The sequence below is a fragment of the Giraffa tippelskirchi genome, chromosome 12 (genome assembly GCF_054371585.1).
Source record: "Giraffa tippelskirchi isolate mGirTip1 chromosome 12, T2T-mGirTip1v1.2.pri, whole genome shotgun sequence".
In the NCBI taxonomy this organism is placed as follows: Eukaryota; Metazoa; Chordata; class Mammalia; order Artiodactyla; family Giraffidae; genus Giraffa; species Giraffa tippelskirchi.
In genome coordinates this window covers 92317137-92340935 of record NC_137286.1, presented here as the reverse complement: position 1 = coordinate 92340935, position 23799 = coordinate 92317137, and the positions used below count along the sequence as shown (strand labels likewise).

Here is a 23799-nt window from a genome sequence, read left to right as displayed (position 1 = left end):
GTAAGAAATCAGCATGTCTGATATGATCTTATTTGTATCAAAAGGAAAGAATGAATACGGCTACTCCTGAAGTCTTGTAAATGCATAAGAAACTGTTAACAGTAGGAATAGCTGATGAAGAAAAATAGGGGATTTTACTTTCTACCCTTTCATTTTATTTGAATTTCTAGCCAATAACCAAGTATTTCTTTAAAAGTAAAAAATTAAATAGACATGTGCATTTGCTGCTGTAACAAATCACTACAACAAACTTAGTGGTTTAAATCAATTCAAATGGGAACTTCCCTGGTGGTCCAGTGACTAAGACTCTGAACTCCTAGTGCAGTGAGCCTGGGTTCGATCCCTGGTTAGGGAATTAGACCTTGCATGCCACAGCTAAAAAATCCCACATGCTGCAACAAAGATCAGAGATCCCGAGTGCTGGCAACTAAGACCCAGCACAGCCAAACAAATAATTTAAAATAAATACTTTTAAATAAAATAAAAAATACATCTTTGGAGGGGGTGCCTGTTCAGCCCAGCACACCAAAAAGACACCAAACTGTCCTTGGAGGATGCCTCTAGGATTCGAGATGTGGGGAAAAGGAAGTGAGGAAGCACTTTAACTCACGTGTATGCTTAGCCACCCAGTCGTGTCTGACTCTTTGCAACCCCATATACTGCCGTCTGCCAAGCTCCTCTGTCCATGGCATTTCCCAGGCAAGAATACTGGAGCTGGTTGACATTTCCTACTCCAGGTGATCTTCCAAATCCAGGGATCAAGCCCACATCTCTTGCGTCTCCTGCATTGGCAGGCAGATTCTTTATCATTAGTACCACCTGGGAAGCCCCTTTAATTAATTAATTAATTTTATTATTAATTTTATTTTTGGCTGCATTGGGTTTTAGTTACAACTTGCAGGATCTTTCATTGCGGTGCACAGACTCTTCACGGCAGCAAACACACTTCCCTCTAGTTGAGGCGTGCAGGCGCAGTAATTGTGGTACTCAGGCTTAGTTGCTCCACAGCATGTGGAATCTTAGTTCCCCAACCAGGGATCAAACCCATGTCCCCTGCATTGGAAGGCAGATTCCTTATCAGTGGACCACCAGGGAAGTCCCTCTATACTATTTTAAATTCTGACATTCACTGAATTGTTTCTATCAAAAACTGAATATATATACCCTGTTTAATCAACTCTATCATCAATCATAGATACATTATTTATGATTGAGAAAGATAAAACACTATGATTTCACTGCAATATCATGGCAGATGGTTGGCAAAAATACACTCAGAAACCCCTCCTATCTCAGGATCTGTGGACACAGTTTGTGGTGAGACTGCCCTTCTTATCAACAGGCAGTCTACTACTCCACTCCCTGACTCTGGGCTTGACCGTATAATTTGCTTTGGCTAGTGAGACATTAGCAAAAGTGGCTCAAACAGAAGCTGAAAAAGTCCTTGCACATTGGAGCTACCCTTCTCTCTAGCTGCTGCCTTTCTATTGTGTAAACAAGTCCAGGCAGGTCTACCAACCACCCCAGCCAACTCACTGAACCTTATGCAAACAATAATTGTTGTTTGAAACCACTAATCCTATCATTTAAAGAAAAAAAATGTGGATCTTCAAGTCAATGAAAGACAGTATTTCAGTAAATATTAACACATTTTATCAGTGTATTAGTAGGTGTCTAAAGGGTATGCCTAGGAAGAAAATACACACATTTTAGGGAGCAGGGTTCCTGTATCACATTTTGACTGCTATAGGTCACTTTTACTTATTTTCTAGCTTTTAGTTACATTTCGCATAGTTGAAGTCACTGAATTACATGAACACTAGCACTACGGGGCTTCTGCTTTCTGCCACAGAATATTAGAGCAAGATAAATCATCTTGTCCATTCAGTGGGAAAGAAACTAACAGCCACCAGAATTAAACGGTGAAAAATTACTACTTTGTATGCAGGTAGGTACTGTGAGTTATAAATTAAGAGTGACAATGCTGGCAAACAACTCAATTTTGTTAGCTGAAGTATATAATAATTTTATCCAAAAATTGAAAATACAGTGACATACTGTGAGTTATATTTATTTGCAATTTTTTTTAACCAAAATGTTCCAAATACAGAAGGGGTTCCATGTCCTCTTAACTGCAGTACCACAGTTATAGGCCTGTTGTGACCATCTCGTTCATACTCCGCTGACATAAACAAGATATATTTTGTTAACAGGTGAAATGAGTTTGCTAGTGACAGGTGCATCTCCTGCTGTATTGCTTTAGAATCCAGTTTCTGGGTCATGATAATAACTACCATTTACAAAGTGCCTGTTTCCCAAACAATCAGTTATAATAATACCTGACCCAGGTGTATAACTGAAGATAAATAAGCAACAGAAGTAACAACTTTACCCTTAGGGAATTTCTTCTCCACTTTGACAAAGAGTTACATAAATTCTTGGATTATTAATTTGATGCAGAGTTAGTTATTGAGTACTTGTAATGTGCCGGACACTATGTTTCAGACTATACCAAACACCAAATCTCCTAAATTTTTGAACTGCAGATATCAACTGAATTAATGTATTTTCTTTTTCCAATATTTTTATTTTTACTTATTTATTTTGGCTGTCCCGGGTCTTAGTTGTGGCACTCAGGATCTTCGATGTTTGTCGTGGCATGCAAACTCTTAGTTGCAGCATGCAGGACCTTAGTTCCCTGACCAGGGATCAAACCCACGTCCCTGCATTGAGAGTGCAGAGTCAAAGCCCTTGTTGTTGTTTAATCGCAAAGTCATGTCTGACTCTTTGCGACCCCGTGGACTGTAGCCCGCCAGGCTCCTCTGTCCGTGGGATTTCCCAGGCTAGAAAACTGGAATAGATTGCCCTTTCCTTCTCCAGGGGATCTTTCCAACCCAGGGATGGAATCTGCCTCTCCTGCATCACAGGCGAATTCTTTACCCCTGAACCACCAGGGATACCCCTGAATTAATGCATTTTCTAACATCTAAAAATCCTATCATGCACCAGAACCTTTACCTCCAACTCTTTCTGTACTTTAATAATTACGAGCACCCTAACACATTTTTTATTTATTCATTAATATTTTTGGCTGTGCTGGGTGTTCGTTGCTGCCACCAGGCTTTCTCCAGTTATGGCAAGCAGGGGCTACTTTCCCGTTGTGGTGCGCAAGCTTCTCATTGCGGTTTTTCTTGTTGTGGAGCAAGGGCTCTAGGGCACACTGGCTTCAGCAGTTGTGGCTCCTGGGTTCTAGAGCACAGGCTCAATAGTTGTGGCACACAGGCTTGGTTACTCTATGGCATGTGGAATATTCTTGAGTCAGGGATCGAACCTGCATCTCCTGCATTGGCAGGTGGATTCCTCACCACTGAGCCACCAGGGAAGCCCCCCCACACCAACACATTTTAAAAATGATTTTAACCTCGATGAGATGAGTCACACAGCTAGTAAGTGGAGGAGATGGGATTCAATTCAGGCCGATCTATCTGGCTTTCTTTACCATCCAACATTGCCTTTTCTTGTCTCTGCCGTGTGCTTTTGATTGACAGTGAGAAGAGAATTGCCTCAATTTATGCTAGAATTAAAGATAAGAACAAACTCATAGAATAACAAGAGGGAAAAAAAAGTCATCTTGGAAGGTGGAGGGAGGAAAGGAGGAATAAATTAGGGGGCTGGGACTAACAAACACACAGCACTATATATAAAATAAATAATCAACAAATATAGCACAGAGAACTCTACTCAATACTCTGTAGTAACCTATATGGGAAAAGAATCTGAAAAAGAATAGATGCATGTATATGCATAACAAGTCACTTTGCTATATACCTGAAAGTAACACAAGATTGGAAATCTACTATACTCCAATATAAAATAAATTTTAAAAAACATATTAGTAGAAAACACACTACAACTGTTTATGTGAGAGAGCATCCACTGGTTGGACAATTACAAATTCTTCCAGCATTTCAATATCTGATTCTAAATGAGAAGAGCAAATGAATGAGTTCAGGTGGTTCTAAAAGGCCTACAAGAATTGCTAGTAGAATTCCTGAAATTGGGGAATTCTGATAGTCTTTCTGTTTGCCAGAATAATTGATGAACATGAGGGTGGTCCATGACCAATTAAATACCTTTAGCAACTAAACAACAACAATAAAGCAAAAAAGTTCCTGGCCGATACATGAATTTAAGAAACCACAGGTTTCTATCCTGATGCTAGGATTTAGATTCCAGCATTTGGCCAATCTGGGAAGCCGTCCAAGCAGCAAAGGCAGTCCTGCAGTGCTTTAAGCAGAAGGGGCAGAGCTGGGAGACGAGGAGGAGCTGTCATCACTTGAACAGGCTGCAAAATTCAAATGGAGCCCACATGGGGACAAGGCTATTCCCAAGCTTAAAGACAACACTGGTCCAAAGAGTGCAGCGTAGTTCGCCTGGACAATGGTCTCATTTGAGATCACACTAGTTATTTGTCTTCCCAGGATCCAAATTTGTTAAAGTGTTGGCACTTTCCTTGGTGGTCCAGGGGTTACTCTGCACTTCCAATGCAAAGGGTGTGAGTTCAATCCCTGGTCAGGGAGCTAAAATTCTGCATGCCATGTGGCATGACCAAAAAGAAAAAAAAAAAAAAAGTGTTAAAAATCAATCAATGAATAAACAAATGCACCATCCTCCCCTGCAGCTAGGTGGCCCTGTGATCGACTTATGACCACATGTGACACTGAAAGCCAAAGAACCATCTTCAATCATGGGGCAACCATAGGGATGAAAGCCACACGCTGGAGATGGCAGGACAAAGAGAGACAAGGACCACCTGTCTCCAGAGGTCTGGTTATGTGAGAAGGATCAACCTATAAACACACCCATGGAGCCAAAAAGGCCCTCATCATTCACAGACCCTGTTGTCCATCAAGAAATCCGTAGCTCTTCCTGATATCACTCATAGTTGTATCTACAGTTCTGTAATACCCATACTGAGAGCAGATGAAGGCATCGCACAGATGTAAAAAGGATGTCTGCCCTCTTTTCACTTAATCTGCATTGTCACTTCTTGACTGGTTAGCTGATTTGCTAGCTTTTCCTCTGAAACACCAAGTTCAGTCTGCTGTGATGTCCAAGGAGGCTCCTTACTGGTCCCTCTACGCCTCTGAGAACTCACGTAGCACAGGGAAGATGAATGAAGGGCTGTGAGGTCCAAGGAGCTCGGGGCACGCACAGCCCCATTCTGCTGCTTCTTGGCTGCATCTGATCCCCGGCTTTCAAATAAGAGTAAAATACTAGCTCCCTAAAATCATTTGGCGGGTTAGATAAGAAAAGGCAGATAGAGGGCTTAACACAGGGCCTAGCCCATGAGGTTAAAGCATCTGCCTGCAATGCGGGAGACCTGGGTTCGATCCCTGGGTCGGGAAGATCCCCTGGAGAAGGAAATTCCAGTATTCTTGCCTGGAGAATCCCATGGATGGAGGAGCCTGGTGGGCTACAGTCCACGGGGTTGCAAAGAGTCGGATACGACTGAGCGATTTCACTTTCATTAATATCCTGGAGTTTTTTCAGCCTCCTCCCTGAAACAGGATACAGACAGTGCCCATATGTGCTCAGCAGTCTAGTTTCAAGTCATTTTTTGAATTTCAGTTTGCTAAATGTACAACAAAATATATTGTATATCTATCTACATATATATATATTCATCGATCCATCGATATATATTCATCGATCCATCTATATATATTCATCCATCTATCTATACTCTGCTGCTGCTGCTGCTAAGTCGCTTCAGTCGTGTCCGACTCTGTGCGACCCCATAGACGGCAGCCCACCAGGCTCCCCCGTCCCTGGAATTCTCCAGGCAAGAATACTGAAGTGGGTTGCCATTTCCTTCTCCCTATCTATACTCGTCCATCAGGAAAAAAATCTTTTACATTGCCATGGGCTTTGACTTGGAGTTTAGAAAACATGGTCACCACATGGGGTCCACTCACTAGTGCTGAAATTTGTCAAATAACAATAGCTTTGTGCTTAGGACTCATTGTGAAATGTCTACCCAGCCCTCACTTTATATTCACTAGAGGAAAGCAGCAGTCAACATGTCAAATCAGCCAATGAAGCAGTGAGGAGAAATGTCTACCTGAACGTGTCAAGGGCTATATACATGAGCAGACCTCAAGGAAAAGAGGGCAGTGAAAATCATGAGAAAAGCGAGTCTGAGCTCATTATTCTGCGGCTACCAGGACAACAACCCCACCCCACCCTGCCCCACCCAAGCGGTGGGCACGTGCTGGATTGTTGACCTTACATCTCTTGCTAAGCGTGCATGTGCATGCTTAATCTTGTCCTATTCTTTGCGACCCTATGGACTATAGCCCGCCAGACTTCCTCTGGAATTTTTCAAGCATGAACACTAGAGTTCCGGCTCCAGGGGATCTTCAGGACCCAAATAGGGATCGAACCCGAAGCTAGGGCATTGGCGGGCAGTTTCTTTACCACTGAGTCAACTGGGAAGCCCCTCTTTGCTGCGACCTGCCCTCTACTCCCCATCCCCAGGCTGCAGCAGTGATTACAACATTCCTGCAGCAGTGCTCCACTTCTGGGCACAATCTTAGAATGGACAGATGACCTGGCTGGGGACCAGTAAGTCCCTTCCCCAGGAATTTTGGAACTGGGACTGGGAGCCTGACATCATCTCTCTCTGCTCATCTAGACTATAACATGTAAAACTCGAGAGCAGCTGACAGCCATGTGGACTAAGTAAGAAACACAGGAAGCCAGTGTGAGCAAGAGAAAAGAATGAAGCAGACACAAACAAACCCATGAGCAGCAGGGAGGCTCCAGTTTTAGTTTCCTTCCTAAGGCCTGAATCCATCCCCGTCCTTGGACTCTGCAAGATACCTGAGCCTCCTGCCAGGTTGATTTCTGTTCGCAGTACCAAAGAAACCTAAGACACTCCACCATTTGCATGCGTGTGTGCTAAGTCACTTCAGTCATGTCCGACTGTGTGACCCCATGGACTGTAGCCCACCAGACTCCTCAGTCCATGGGATTCTCCAGGCAAGAATACTGGAGTGGGTTGCCATTTCTTCCTCCAGGGGATCTTCCCAACCCCGGCATCGAACCCACATCTTTCACTTCTCCTGCACTGGCAGGCGAGTTCTTTACCACTACTGCTACCTGACAGCTAGTTTCAGAGTGACCCCTATAAACCAGGGATTTCCCTGATGACTCAGCAGGTGAAGAACCTGCCTGCAATGCAGGAGATACGGAAAACACGGGTTCAATCCCTGGGTCAGGAAAATCCTCTGGAGAAGGAAATGGCAAACCATTCCAGTATTCATGCCTGGGAAATCCCATGGACAGAGGAGCCTGGTGGGCTCCAGTCCATGGGGTTGCAAGAGTCCGACATGACTTACTGAGTAAACCACCACCTATAAACTGGGGGAGGCCTCACTGTAAAGGAACACACGACACAGCCTTTATTGCCCCAGTTTTGCCTACCATATTCTAAGTCCTGAGCTAGAGGCCTTGAGAAACACAGTGGTGAGCATCCCAGAACTGTAAGGTAATCAGAAAAATGTCAATGCCTGTGAGGATGTTTACATTTAGAGTGAGCTGAGGGAACCCAGCTTTCAGGAGAGCAGGAGGAGGCCCCAGGGAGCATCACTAATCCCTAGAGCAGTCCTACAAGAGAAAAATTTTCATTCGCTAAAGCAGAAATGCCCACAGAGATGGGCTTCAGTAGCAGCAGCTCCTGGGCTCTAGAGCACAGGCTCAACAGTTGTGGCTGACGGGCTTAGCTGCTTCCTGGCATGTGAGATGTTCCTGGAACAGGGATCGAACTTGTGTCTCCTGCATTGGCAGGTGGATTCTTTACCACTGAGCCAGCAGGGAAGCCCAAAAACAAAGTTTAATTAAGCTTATTAAGGTCAAACCCAGGCTTCTGGGACTTGGGTCCCTGGCCCTAAACACTGTTACAACATGTCCAGAGATGGGTAGGGAGATGCCACACCTAATTTCCCAATACTTGTCTTTATTTATACACTTATTTACTATGTGCAACATCAGGTTCTCTTATAAAGGTGTCTTAATTACCTCCCTCCACCCCCACCTAATTTTTTAGAAATATAGGCATTTTGCTGCTGCTGCTAAGTCACTTCAGTCGTGTCCGACTCTGTGCGACCCCATAGACAGCAGCCCACCAGGCTCCTCCATCCCTGGGATTCTCCAGGCAAGAACACTGGAGTGGGTTGCCATTTCCTTCTCCAATGCATGAAAGGGAAAAGTGAAAGTGAAGTCGCTCAGTCGTGTCCGACTCTTCGAGACCCCATGGACTGCAGCCCACCAGGCTCCTCCATCCATGGGGTTTTCCAGGCAAGAGTACTGGAGTGGGGTGCCATTGCCCTCTCCGATAAGCATTTTGGTTATCTTTCAATTTCTCCTCCTCCTTCTTCTAAATACCAAAAAAACAAAAAAAACCTCTAACCACTGACTCCATAAAAGGGGAAGTATACCTTTCAGACTCAGAGGAAGCCAAGAAAGCTGTCTGGTTACCATGCGCTGTTTTCCTGCCAACAGGCAGCAGGGGTAGTGTGGGCATGGCCTCTCAGGGCCAAGTGGGCAGAGCAGGGATTTACAGGAGGGGAACTTCCGGCTACATCTTCTCATTTGTCAAGAGAAGCCAACAAGCTGGACTTGTATGTGAAATACAGATTTTTAAAACTTGGCTACCAATTCAAACTTCTAAAAACGTAGCATATACAGACAAAATCTGTTTGAGGGTGGACCTCAGCCCACTAGTTGCCAATTTATAATGTCCAGTCTTCCAGTGGAGGACAGCTAAACTGGGGGTGGTTAAAATTTCATCCCTACTGCAATATATTGGGCTTCCTGGGTGGCTCAGTTGGTAAAGTATCCACCTGCCAATGCAGGAGATGCAGGTATGATCCCTGGGTTGGGGAAATCCCCTGGAGGAGGAAATGGCAACCCACTCCAGTATTCTTGCCTTGAAAATCCCATGGATTTTCACAGTCAGTCTATGGGGTTGCAAAAAAGTTGGGCACGACGGAGAGACTAAACCACCACCTCAATATATTGGGTTGGCCAAAAAGTTTATTTGGGTTTTTCCGCGCCATCTACAGAGAAGCCCAAACAAAGTTTTTGGCCAACCCAGTACTTCCCATGGAAGACCCAGGATACATTGCCCTTGCCCTCCAGGAGGCCAATGAGGGCAGTGAACACACCATTTCAGAACAACATGGCAAATGGAGAGAGAGAAAAGTTTGCAAAAGAGAACACAGGACCCCCACCCACCAGCCACACACCTCCCCTGACCCCTGACTTTCAGAGAACAAGCTTGGGAAGTGGCAGTAAAAAGATGACAGAGTAACCCCACCTTGGTACATCTAGAGAAAAGATAAAGGGACTCAACCATAAGAAAGCAAACCAACAAAAATTCCACAGCCCCACTTTTGTGTATCCAAGGTGATTCTTAAAATAGTCAAGCCTTAATGAAACCATAACAACAGGCATGATGGTACCATATACAAAAAATAAAACTAACTTGTACTGAGTACCATCTATGCTCCAAGTACAATGCCAGGTACTACAGGAATATCACCTCATGTAAACCTCCCAACAATCCTGAGAGGAATCAATTTATTGATAATTGGATTAATTACCAATTATTTGATTTGATTAATCAAATTATTCTCAATTTACAGATGCAGAAAGAGACTCTGAAATCCTGAAGTTTGGAAAAGAGCCAAATGATGCTTTTCCCATTAACTCGCAGACCAGGCTAGAGAAGTCCAGCTATTATTTTAGATACATAATGGCAAAGAGGCAAGAACAACTCATTAGCTACAATAATTAAAAATGTAAGGGAGTGGGGAAGGTGGAATAGGTGAAGGAGATTAAGAGATACAAATCTCTAGTGATAAAATAAATAAGCCATGCAGATGAAACATACAAAAGAAGAAACACATCAAAAAGTTGTATTTCCACCAAATTATGGCTAGGATGAAAGACAAATGAATATTCAATGAATCTCTGGGTAAAGAATTAGGAATGATGGAAGAAATTTCAATTTAAGAAAAGGATAGATGGTTAAACTAAAGAGTGAACATTTTCTATATAAAAAATAAAAAGGCTAACAGTACAGTATAAGACATATCTGGATATATAACAGAGATACGGTTAGTATTCTTACTATATTTATAAAATATATCTATATATACAAAAAACAAAAAATTGTTCAGGAGAACCAAGAGAAACAGAGGTCAGGAACAGACAATTCACAAAAGGAAAAATTAACACGTAAACAAGCAAACAGAAAATATTCACAAATCAGTCCAAATATGCAAATTAAACATCAATGAAGTGCCATAATTTATTAAGTAAATTGTGAAGAAAATTTTTATTTTTTTAATTTTTATTGGAGTATAGTTGATTTTTTTTTTTTTTTGGCTGCTGGGGTGTGTTCATCCCGACAGGAGTTCCGGAGCCGTGAGCCGGGGCCGACTGAACAGGGCCGAGAGAGCGTCAGAGGAGTCCTGCTGCACAGAAGCGAGCCTGAGGTTCGGCCGCAGCACCGCCCGAGATGGTTCGCACCGGGGCCGGTTTAAGGCCCGCCGGCCCGCTCCCGGACCCACTCCGCCCAAAGGCCTGGATGGCTGCGGCCGCTTGGAGGGACCTGCCTCAGGTAAGCGCTCGTCCTCCGGCTCTCCGCGCCCTCACCCCCCCAGTCTCACCGCTCCAGACTAACGCCCGGAGCGCCCTTGTCCCTGCAGCCCAGCCCCCGGTGTCCGGGACGGTGAGGCGTTAGTACACGTGCTCTTGTTTCTGATAGTGGTTGTGAATAAACTTAACATTTCAGTTTTCCAGTTTAATCTTACTATCTGGGGTATGATTAGATGGGGCAGAGGAATACAGGCAGAGGAACCGCGATGTACAAAGGCCTGGAGCTGCGACTGAGCTCTGGGGATTCGGGAAATCTGGGCTCCGTTGTGCCCGGCGAGGAACAAAGTTTGAGGCGGAGTTACTTCTGGAATAGCAGGCTGAGGGCTCTGCGTACATTCTGAGGATTCTAAGAGCTGTGGGAAATTTTAAACCAAACAACGTTAGGTTTTCAAAAGTCTTCCAAAAGCTGTTCAACAGCCTTTGGATGAGCAGACCGAAGGAGGAGGATGAAGACGTTGGGGCCCCAGGAAGTTGGATCTTTGTTCAAGTACGCAGAGCTGTTAAGGTGAGACACCAGGGCAGAGAAGTTAGGCATTCAGCCTAAGGGCCAGGCGTGCGCACACAGCAGCCTGAACCCCGTGAAACCTGACATTAATTATATTCATTCATCTGTAGCCTGTCTCTTAAAACATGACTGCAGAAACGTTTGTGAGACCTGTATAGGTATGTGTAGTGTGTCCCAGACTGTTACTGTTCTCTTTCGCAACCCATATATTCTCTGTATTGTAGTGTTCCGGGATTCTTTTTAATACATTTATTTATTCATTTATTTATTTATGGCTGTGCTGGGTCTTCCTTGCTGCACAGGCATTTCTCTAGCTGCCGTGAGTGGGGGCTACTCTTTGCTGAGGTGTAGGGGCTTTTTCATTATGGTGATTTCTCTTGTGGAGCATGGGTTCAGTAGCTGTGGTGCATTGTCTTAGTAACTGTCGCAGCTTGTGAATCTTCCCAGACCGGGGATCGAACCTGTGTCCACTACTTTGGCAGGCAGATTCTTATCCACTGCACCACCAGGGAATTTTCTGCCCTGGGATTCTTTAAGGACCTAAGCCCAGGTCCTGAGTCTACCAAGGATTATATACAGGTGTTTCGATTTCTGGCACCTAATGTAAATGGCGGAGAAGGCAATGGCACCCCACTCCAGTACTCTTGCCTGGAAAATCCCATGGACGGAGGAGCCTGGTAGGCTACAGTCCATGGGGTCGCTAAGGGTCGGACACAACTGAGCGACTTCATTTTCACTTTTCCCTTTCATGCACTGGAGAAGGAAATGGCAACCCACTCCAGTATTCTTGCCTGGAGAATCCCAGGGACGAGGGAGCCTGGTGGGCTGCCGTCTATGGGGTCGCACAGAGTCAGACACGACTGAAGCGACTTAGCAGGAGTAGCAGCAGCATAGTTGATTTACAATGTTGTGTTAGTTTCAGGTGTACAGCAAGGTGAAATCAGTTACACATATACATATATTCACTCTTTTAGATTCTTTTCTCATATAAGTCATTATTGACTATTGAATAGAATCCCTAGGTTGTACAGTAGGTTCTTATTAGTTATCTATTATATATATAGCAGTGTGTATATGTCTATCCCAATCTCCCAATTTAACCTCCTTCCCCTCAAAATTTTAAATAATAATACCAGTGGCTGGTCAGATTTGGAAAACTAATACTTCCTATGTCACTGTAAATATTATAAAGTAGCACAAGCCTTTCAGAAAGCAATATGGCAATCTTCTTACAATTATTCGTACAGAAATAATCTAAAATCTGGAAGGAAAAACAGCTATACACACAACAATGTTCATCATAACATTTAAAAAGCTGAAAATAAACAGCCAACAGTAGGTGATGGATAAACGTCAATGCTGTACCCACTAGTAATCAGTACTTTGAAAGCAGGATGTCTTGTTCATGATGAGTTCCAGGAGCAAATTCATATAGTACAAGCATCAAATAAATAAGGGTGAATACTGAAGGAAAGATATACAGCCACTTAAAATGATTAAAGACTAGGGACCTGGTGGCACAATTTTAAGTAGGGGAACAAGAACAGAAAAGTGTATGATTACAGTCCTATTTTTGAAAGTTACATTAGGAAAACTGCTAGAGGGAAATACATACAACAGTCTGTGCTCAGAGATATGTGAGCGATTATTCTTTATTATGGTTATATTATCTTTATTTAAAATATAAACACCCTTTAAAATATTTAAAATATAATCAGAGGGATTATTATTATAATTACTTAAAATATAAGTTGATCCTTAGAAACTGAGGAAGAGATTAAAAACTTAATAACTAATAGAACACACATAAAATCCCCCAATAGCTCCATATTACAGGTATATCCACTCAGCTAAAATGAAAAGCACAGTCAGTCATATAAAGAGGTTAGTAACCGACTTTCATAACTTAGATGAGATGTATCATTTCTGAGTCCTAACTCAGTAATAAATGAACACATCACAGGAAGCCAAAACACAGATACTTCAACAACTGTTCAATTTGCTGCACTCCTGGTTTCTTCTGAACTCTCTTTGGCTCTCAGCTGAAAGGGCTTAGTTAGTTATCTCTTGACCCGGAGGCTTCCAATGAGACAAGGTCAATTCTCTAATCTATGGAAATTCAGAAAAGCAAGACAGGTCAGGGGTGAGGTAGGCTGGAGGGTAAACGTCCCTGAGTTGAACTGTAATGTATTTCCATCTCCTAGAAAACCAAAACTACATACAGACAAAGAGCGTACAAAACTTCCAACAGTTTCTCAATTTTATGTGGCTGCCCGGATGGGAGAGGAGCCTGTGGAAGAATGGATACATGTATATCTGTAGCTGAATCCCTTCACTGTTCACCTGGAACTATCACAAATCGGCTATACCCCACTACAAAATAAAAAGTTTAAAGAAAAAAAAAACGATTGTTTCCAACCCATTCTGAGTCATGAAATCATCTGCATGAGTCACAACTAGGATTTTATGACCGCTACGACAAAACAAAATATCAGTGTGCGTGTCACAATGAAAAGGATACCATTTAACCAAACTTCTGTCCCAGTTATACGTGTGTGTTATACGTCCCTGAATGTGAATCTCCAGTAGCAAATGCCAAATGTACTTCTTGCTATGATTTATGGTCCAAAAAGTTTCAAAAGCATTACTCTAGGCAATTCAGGACCTGACTTAGGGCCTAGAAAACCACTCAGAGCTAAACTGTTTAGTACTGATATTTCAAACTGAAGGATTAAACTGTTTACTACTGATATTTCAAACTGAAGGATTCATCTGGAAATAAGAATGTAGAGAATCCAGTTTAACTAGATATTAGGCACCGACACAAAACAGACGCCTCTTTAATATTTCATCCAGGAATAAAGGACGGCTGCCAGCCAAAGACTCCAGAAAGCATCATTTTACACCACCTCACAAAGCCCATGGCAAGTCTGCCCCCTCTGCACACTCTCTCCGGCTCCAGGTTTTAGGATGATGGAGGTGCGGAGACTTCACATTTGTCTCATCCCTATGTGGGGTCATCACAGTGCCATACTCACAGCCAGGCTGCATTCTCCTTTGCTAGAAGGAGAACTGATGTTTACAGTGTTGAAATGCTCAGTGCCCAAGGTCGATGCAGGGTTCAGCAGGGATCAGACTCCCAGCCTCAGTTCTTTTCCAAGATTCCTTAAATTAAAGACACGTGAGATCACAAAGAGCACTCCCTGTCAAGAGACACGTTAGAGGACTTTGTTTTCCTTTTTAGTCTTATTTGTTACCTACCCCTCTGAAACAATTTTTCAGTTCAGTCCAGTCGCTCAGTCATGTCTGACTCTTTGCGACCACATCGACTGCAGCACGCCAGGGTTCCCTGTCCATCACCAACTCCCAGAGCTTACTCAAACTCATGTCCATCGAGTTGGTGATGCCATCCAACCATCTCATCCTCTGTCGACCCCTTCTCCTCCTGCCTTCAATCTTTCCCAGCATCAGGGTCTTTTCCAATAAGTCAGTTCTTCGCATCAGGTGGCCAAAGGATTGGAGTTTCAGCTTCAGCATCAGTCCTTCCAATGAATATTCAGGACTGATTTCCTTTAGCATGGACTGGTTTGATCTCTCTGCCATCCAAGGGACTCGCAAGAGTCTTCTCCAATACCACAGTTCAAAAGCATCAATTCTTTGGCGCTCAGCTTTCTTTAGAGTCCAACTATCACATCCATACATGACTACTGGAAAAACCATAGCTTTGACTAGACAGACTTTTGTCGCAAAGTAATGTCTCTGCTTCTTAATATGCTGTCTAGATTGGTCATAGCTTTTATTCCAAGGAGCAAGCATCTTTTAATTTCATTCACCATCTGCAGTGCTTTTGGAGCCCAAGAAAATAAAGTCTGCCACTGTTTCCATTGTTGCCCATCTATCTGCCATGAAGTGATGGGGCTGGATGCCATGACCTTCGTTTTTTGAATATTGAGTTTTAAGCCAGCTTGTTCACTCTCCTCTTTCACTTTCATCAAGAGGCTCTTCAGTTCCTCTTCACTTTCTGCCATTAGGGTGATGTCATCTGCATATCTGAGGTTATTGATATTTCTCCCAGCAATCTTGATTCTAATGCTTCATACAGCCTGGCATTTCACATGATGCACTCTGCACATAAGTTAAATAAGCAGGGCCACAATATACACCCTTGACGTATTCCTTTCCCAATTTGGAACCAGTCTGTTGTTCCATGTCCAGTTCTAACTGTTGCTTCTTGACCTGCATACAGATTTCTCAGGAGGCAAGTACGGTGGTCTGGTATTCCAGTCTCTTTTTAAGAATTTTTCATAGTTTATTGTGATCCACACAGTCAAAGGCTTTAGTGCAGTCAATGAGGCAGAAGTAGATGTATTTCTGGAATTCTCTTGCTTTTTCTATGATCCAATGGATGGTGGCAATTTGATCTCTGGTCAAAGTAATGCTCAAAATGCTCCAAGCTAGACTTCAACAGTATGTGAACAGAGAACTTCCAGATGTTCAAGCTGGATTTAGAAAAGGCAGAGGAATCAGAGATCAAATTCTGATACTGTAGTTGAGAAAAAAAAAGTTTGGCTTGATGGACATTTTCTTTCCAGGTAAGTAATTCTGCATATAACTCAGTTTAGAGTGGTGGCTCAAACATAAAGAATCTGCATGCAATGCAAGAGATTCGGGTTGGATCCCTGAGTCAGGAAGATCCCCTGGAAAAGGGAATGGCTACCCACTCCAGTATTCTTGTCTGGAGAATTACATGGACAGAGGAGCCTGGCGGGCTGTATGGTCCATGGGGTCACAAAGAGCTGGACAAGACTGAGCAACTAACACGTTCACTTTTCAGTTTAGGGTTCCAGGTGTCAACAGATCAATACTTAAAATAATCTTAAATCACAATTTACTTACTGACTTCTAAATGGTACTGTTTTAATCTCTCCAAAGCTGTTACTTTTTAATGACACCAAGTTGGCTCTCAACAACAAACATAAAATCTCTCCCTCTCAAAGCCAAATTCACAATGAAAACTAAGCCAGGGAAAGATGCTGTGCAAGGAAAAAACAGTATTTCCATTTTTAAAGTTTTGATTTCGTTTGCTTGGGGAAAGGTCAACTCTCCAAAGTCTCATCTGACTGCTACTGCCCTACGATTTTTTAAAGCCTATTTTTCTTTTTTCAAAGTAAGTTTATTAACACTTGAGATACAAGATAGCTCACAATCCCAGATGCTTCATTTTAGGAGCATCAGAACTGTCTCTCAAAACATCTCCCCTTATCTTGCGATATCCAGATGAATGTACCCTGATTAAGATCTTTAGGCCCTGGATAGAATCTGCATTATTCGTGTAAATTGAGTAGGAAATTCAGAACCATCAGGAGTTCGGGGATCACTCGAAGTTGAGCCTCCTTAGTGAACCTCCTTGATCAGCTTTCCCATAGTGATCTTTTCTTAAAAAGTCAGTCTATGGGAGGTGAGAGGGAGGCTGACAAGGGAAGGGAAACACTTGAAGTTAAGGGTGATCCATGTTGTTCTATGGCAAAAACCAACAACACTGTGAAGTAATTATCCTCCAATTAAAATTTTTTAAATATTAAAAAAAGTCAATCTGTATTTTGACCTTTAGAGACCCAGAGGCAGCCTGTTTCCAGACAGATCTGCTGGCATGAAGACTGCCTCATGCTCTAAATTTACGGTAAAGGTCTCATTTTCAAAATCATATGGGGCAGATTCCCATTTTGGGACCTTGAAACCAGCAATTACTAGCTGCAAGTGATGAGTCTCTAGTGCATAGCTGAAAGTTTATTAATTTTCTGCCATTAAACAGAGGCTTGACACATTCAAAAAAAAGCTTCAGTTCAGTCACTGAGTCATGTCCAACTCTCTGCGACCCCATGGACTGCAGCATGCCAGGCCTCCCTGTCCATCACCAACTCCCGGAGTTTACTCAAACTCATGCCCATCGAGTTGGTGATGCCATCCAACCATCTCATCCTCTGTTGTCCCTTTCTCCTCCTGCCTTCAATCTTTCCCAGCATCAGGGTCTTTTCCAATGAGTCAGTTCTTCACATCAGGTGGCCAAAGGATTGGTGTTTCAGCCTCAGCATCAGTCCTTCCAATGAATATTCAGGACTGATTTCCTTTAGGATGGACTGGTTTGATCTCCTTGCAGTACAAGGGACTCTCAAGAATCTTCTCCAACACCACAATTCAAAAGCATCAATTCTTCAGCACTCAGCTTTCTTTATAGCCCAACTCTCACATCTATACATGACTACTGGAAAAACCACAGCTTTGATGAGATGGACCTTTTTAGTCAAACTAAAAAACAGTTCAGATGGCTTCCAATTTTGTCAACTTTAGAGACCTCACACCATCATTCCAGGAAATCCTCAACTTTCAGAACCATGCTTGCACATTGGGAAAAATGTTGATTTGCGTTTGAAAAATTTTAATTCAAGTGTTATAAAATGCATGGTACATAAAATACCATGAGTTCAACTAACTGAGCCAATGTATTAAATGAAACTAATGGTTTCAACCAGAGGACCAAGACAGTACAATTTCACAATGAAAAGAATCAATGGTATGAGCCAACAGTGTGAGGATTTACAAATGATATTTTAACATTATCTTTTCAAGAAATAGTCACAAATGAACCTACTTAAAATCAGAAACAGAATCACAGATGCAGATAACAATCTTATCTACCAAGGCGGGGAGGGAAGGAGGGATAAATTGGGAGACTGGGACTGATAATATACATATTACTACATATAAAACAGATAACTAATAAGAACCTACTGCTACTGGCAGGAGGAGAAGGGAACAACAGAGGATGAGATGGTTGGATGGCATCACCAACTCAATGGACATGAGTCTCAGCAAGCTCCGGGAGTTGGTGATGGATAGGGAAGCCTGGTGTGCTGCTGATGGGGTCGCAAAGAGTCGGACATAACTGAGCCACTGAACTGAACTGAAACTTTTTTTTTATTTTTGAGTGTGTCAAGTCTCTGTTTCGGAGAAGGCAATGGCACCCCACTCCAGTACTCTTGCCTGGGAAATCCCATGGACGGAGGAGCCTGGTAGGCTGCAGTCCACGGGGTTGCGAAGAGTCGGACACGACTGAGCGACTTCACTTTCACTTTTCACTTTCGTGCACTGGAGAAGGAAATGGCAACCCACTCCAGTATTCTTGCCTGGAGAATCCCAGGGACGGGGGAGCCTGGTGGGCTGCTGTCTATGGGGTCACACAGAGTTGGGCATGACTGAGCAACTGAATAACAAGATGGCACTGGAGGATAGATTGTCTACTGAGATAATATATGACTCCCTATTACCCACCATATGGTCCTAACCCCTCAGGGCTTACAGAGAACACAGATAATGATGTTCCTAAACTGGTCCTTAATCAAGTAGAATACAAGGTGGCAGTTCTCCACTGTCCCTCCCAACTGCCCTCATCCCCTGCAGGCCTGTTCCCCACAGCCTTCTCCATCACACCCTACCACCATATATATATTGACACCCTGCTTGTTTAACTTACATGGGGAGCACAACATGCAAAATGCCGGGCTGAATGAATCAGAAGTTGGAATCAAGACTGCCAGGAAAAATGCCAACAACCTCAGATATGCAGATGACACCACTCTAATGGCAGAAGGTAAAGAGGAACTAAAGAGCTTCTTGTCGAGGGTGAAAGAGGAAGTGAAAATGCTTGTTTAAAATTCAGCATTCAAAAAACTAATATTATGGCATCCAGACCTTGGAAGGAAAGCTGTGACAAATCTAGACAGTATGTTAAAAAGCAGAGATAGCCCTTTGCCAGCAAAAGTCTGTCTAGTTAAAGCTGTGGTTTTTCTGGTAGTCAAGTTCATATGTGAGAGTTGGACCATAAAGAAGGCTGAGCGACAAAGAACTGATGGTTTGAAACTGTGGTGCCGGAGAAGACTCTTGAGAGTCCCTTGGACAGCATGGAGATCAAACCAGTCAATCCTAAAGGAAATCAATCCTGAATATTCATTGGAAGGACTGCTGCTGAAGCTGAAGCTCTAATACTTTGGTCACCTGATGGGAAGAACTGACTTATTGGAAAAGACCTTGATGCTGGGAAAGATTGAAGGCAGGAGGAAAAGGGGACGACAGACAATGTCAATATATACAGCCTGGATGAACTCCTTTCCCAATTTTGAACCAGTCCATTGCTTCGTGTCTGGTTCTGTTGCTTCTTGACCTGCATACAGGCTTCTCAGGAGACAGGTAATGCAGTCTGGTATTCCCATCTCTTTAAGAATTTTCCACAGTTTGTTGTGATCAACACAGTCAAAGGCTTTAGCATAGTCAATGAAGCACAAGTAGATGTTTTTCTGGAATTCTCCTGCCTTCTTCTCTATGATCCAGTGGATAGATCATAGCAATTTGGTTTCTAAACCATTAGCAATTTGGTTTCTGGTTCCTCTGCCTTTTCTAAATCTAGCTTGGACATCAGAAGTTCTCAGTTCACGTACTGCTGAAGCCTAGCTTAAAGGATTTTGAGCACTACCTTGATAGCCTGTGAAATGAGCACAATTGTGCACCAGTTTGAACATTCTTTGGCATTGCCCTTCTTTGGGATTGGAATGAAAAATGACCTTTTCCAGTCCTGTGGCCACTGTTGAGTGTTTCAAGTTTGCTGACATATTGAGTGCAGCACTTTCACAGCATCATCTTTTAGGATTTGAAATAGCTCAACTGGAATTCCATCACCTCCACTAGCTTTATCATAGTAATGCTTCCTAAGGCCCACTTGACTTCACACTCCAAGATGTCTGGCTCTAGGTGAGTGACCACACTATTGTAGTTATCCAGGTCATTAAGACCTTTTTCAATAGTTCTTCTGTGTCTGCTTGCCACCTCTTCTTAATATCTTCTGCTTCTGTTAGGTCCTTTCTGTTTCTTTCCTTTATTGTGCCCATCCTTGCATGAAATGTTCCCTTGATAGCTCCAATTTTCTTGAAGACATCTCTAGTCTTCCCCCTTCTATTGTTTTCCTCTATTTCTTTGCATTGTTCACTAAAGAAGACTTTCTAATCTCTTCTTGCTCTTCTCTGGAACTCTGCATTCAGCTGGGTATATCTTTCCCTTTTCTCCCTTGCCTTTTGCTTCTCTTCTTTTCTCATTGCTAGAATGTTTGCTATCATAATTACTCCTCTGGAGACACTAATTTTCCAGATTCCTCAAAGTGTGGCACTCAGAGCTGAGTTCTGAATTTAGGCTGCCTGCTGGAGCCTGGCAGGTTAAAGTCCATCGGGTCACAAAGAGTCAGACATGATCGAGCAACTGAGTCCCGACTACATTCTTAACCAGTCCATTCTAGTGCTTCTCAACGCACGGGGAGTTTTTCCTTCCCCCTCGAGCTAGAATGCCCCTTACAAACACCCTTGCTTTCTCACAAGAACTCCTATTCATGCTGCAATACCCATCTGGAGGAGAGCTCTTTGGTTTCTTCTCTAACCATTACAAGCAGAGGAAATTCTTCAACAACCCCACTGGGTGGTATCCCCTCTTCAACACATCTCCTTATATAAGATAAAAATCTGACCCACTTTTACCCATTGCATGGGTATAGACTCCTAGTGAAGGAACAATTTCCTGTAACTGTTAAATAGTAAATACCTAGAGTTACTGAAACTCAGTGTGAATGCTAAGATTGTTGACTTATGTTAAGATATGCATATAAAGAACTTACAAAGATAAAGGTCTGGACTGGGCTGGGTACCACCTGGAGCAGTCTCTTCTAGCTTTCAATACCTGAAGAGTCTCCACTGGACACACCCTGGTAAGCCGCAAGCTAGAGAGTGATCTTGACCAAAATACAGCCAAAATGTCTGGGAGGAAACTCCTAAGCAAGGCATATTAAAATGACATTCACTCAGAAAAGACAGTCCCGACAGAAGCTGGGAAATGAGGAGCCCAATGGACCCAAGCTGGGCATATCCTTTGGTGATAGAATCTAGCTACAACCAAAGCAAACACAGGCTCAGATAAGGCCAGTGAGTTCTGAGAACAAATTCTATTTTATGATAGCAGAAATCTATACTTGTAAATCACATTGTTTTTATCTCTTCTTCCTTTTTTTTTGGCCACATGAGGCTTGTGGGAGTTCCCGCACTAGGGATTGATCACAGGCCATGGCAGTGAAAGTGCTGAGTTTCAACCACCAGACCACCAGGGAAATCCCATTTTTATATTTCTTCAATTTCCCTATGTTTTCTCCCTTGGTATGAAGCAAAGTTGCAGGCTGTTTTTACTGTGCTCAGATGAACTGAGAATAAGGGTTTTCAGCCACTCCTGGTCCTGAAGATTAGAATATTATCAACCCATGATGGAATGGGTTAGGGTGAAAATGGTATTACGGCCCAAACAAAAGAATCCTCCAAAGTAAAATTTAAGGAACAAGAAGGGCTGTAGAACCCAACTACTCTTCCTCATGTAAAAATTCTCTTTTCAGAACTAAATCTTGGAAGTTGTGGTTTTCTTTTCTTCTAAAATTCCACACACACACCTACGCCCCACTAAACTATGAGCACCTTGAAAGGACCTTGTCATTTTCACCAATGAAGTGTGCACATGTGCACGGAACACAGTAAAGGCATTTAAATGTTTGTTGACGCAATGAATGAACAATGCATGGTCTTTCAAATTTTTAAGGCACCTTTTCTTCATTTTTTAAAAAACTTTGGGCTGGTCTGTGTGGCATGCGGGATCTTCCCCAGGCAGAGGTCAAACCTCTACCCTCTACAGTGGAAGCTCGGAGTCAACCACTGGATCACCAGGGAAGTGCCTTAAGGCATCTTTCAAGGCCTCCAGTCCAATCCTTTTCTGAACATTTGTCCACACAGAACTTCCATTGGTTTTCATAAAATTCATTCAAACAAATATCAATGAAATGTCTACAATAATTAAGATGTGCTTTCAGGAACAACAAAAAGATCAGGCATCGATATATGTTCATTGAGGGCCTACTATGTGCTGGCCACCATACTAGACCCTAAGATATTACAATGAGTAAGACACACACAGCACCTTAGGGAATTCATGGAGAAGATAAATGGACAACAAGCACCAATAACATTGTTTAAAAAGATAGAAAATGTTGCTTTCAAAGATATCATAAAGGCTATTAGGAATCAGAGGCCAAAAAGGAAAACTAAGGTTTCAAAAGGACTTATGAGACACTGTCATTCAAGACTAGGACATTATTTTGTGGTTTAACCTTACAGCTCAGGAATGAAAACTACTAGAGTCTAGCTGAAGTGGTGAATGGAAATGGCTTGGTAGGTTTTGATGAAAATCCAATATTCTATCTTCATATCTTTATTATTAAGTCAAGTGACAGTGACACCAGCTTTTGAAAAGAAAGAATACAGATCAATTCTCTTTTAATGGAAGCCATAATTGAAATTGAGCTCTAACAAAGTTCTTGTCACATGTGACTATATGAGCTACAGAAACACAGACTTGTTGAATTGAGTAATAAGAAAATACATCAAGAAAAAATCCTAGACTTACTTATTTTCACACTAACTGCATTATAAAATATTTTCTATTACTTACATTGTAAACTGAGAGAGTCGGAGAAGGCAATGGCACCCCACTCCAGTACTCTTGCCTGGGAAACCCCATGGACGGAGGAGACTGGTAGGCTACAGTCCATGGGGTCGCTAAGAGTTGGACACGACTGAGTGACTTCACTTTCACTTTTCACTTTCACGCATTGAAGGAAATGGCAACCCACTCCAGTGTTCTTGCCTGGAGAATCCCAGGGACGGCGGAGCCTGGTGGGCTGCCGTCTATGGGGTCGCACAGAGTCGGACACAACTGAGGTGACTTAGCAGCAGCAAACTGAGAGAGTAAAAATTAATATATAGCTAAACACTGCAGTCATTTTGTCCCATAATCAAATGAAATGTATCCTCACTTTCTTTCATTTATGCTACTTCAGAGTCGCCAAATACTCTAAAATGTACCCCCAAATAAAGTCGTTTCCTTTAGTATAAACAGTGAGATGGAAATCAGAAGCCAGGAGCCAAGTTTGGTTTCACCACCAGGTACATGAATTTGGGCAGGTAAATTCTCTGGCTGAAATTTTCTCAACCATAAAATGAAGGTGTTATAGCAAATAATCTCTAAGATCCCTTTGAACACTTAAAAAAAAGAAAACTAGGAAAACTAACTTCTACTTCCAAAGTAGAAAGTTCCAAAACTAATACTAAAGCCACTTAGGTTTTAATTACCTTTCTCCCTCTCCTACTTGATTCAACAAACTTACTTATGAATTTCCTACAGCAGTTAGAATGAGCAGTTTCATCTCTAGTGGTTAAAGACAGGGAAAGTGACATCTATCGATATATTCTTTTTTAAAAAGCACAATTCTGTGACAAAGAATTTCTAGGTCCAGAAGCAACCTCTTCAGTAGAATTTTGCCTCTGTGGAAAAATTAAACACTCATAAGCCTTCTCTGTGAATTGCAAGTGGTTTCTACATCCATATATTCCATTACAGCCCATGAATTTCTTCTGTTCTTAGCAGACTGCTTGCCA

At 42.6% G+C, this 23799-nt stretch overlaps 1 protein-coding gene and 1 long non-coding RNA gene across 16 annotated transcripts in view; both read right to left on the bottom strand.

Moving 5' to 3' along the window:
- WDFY2 (WD repeat and FYVE domain containing 2) overlaps window positions 1-23799 on the bottom strand; it is a 185605-nt gene that overhangs the window by 160169 nt on the left and 1637 nt on the right. The window lies entirely within an intron of this gene.
- Window positions 10403-15732, bottom strand: LOC145528745 (uncharacterized). The gene is made up of 2 exons (XR_014070615.1): window positions 14495-15732; window positions 10403-13342 (listed from the first exon to the last, which is right to left on the bottom strand). It is a non-coding gene; the product is annotated as an uncharacterized LOC145528745 (long non-coding RNA).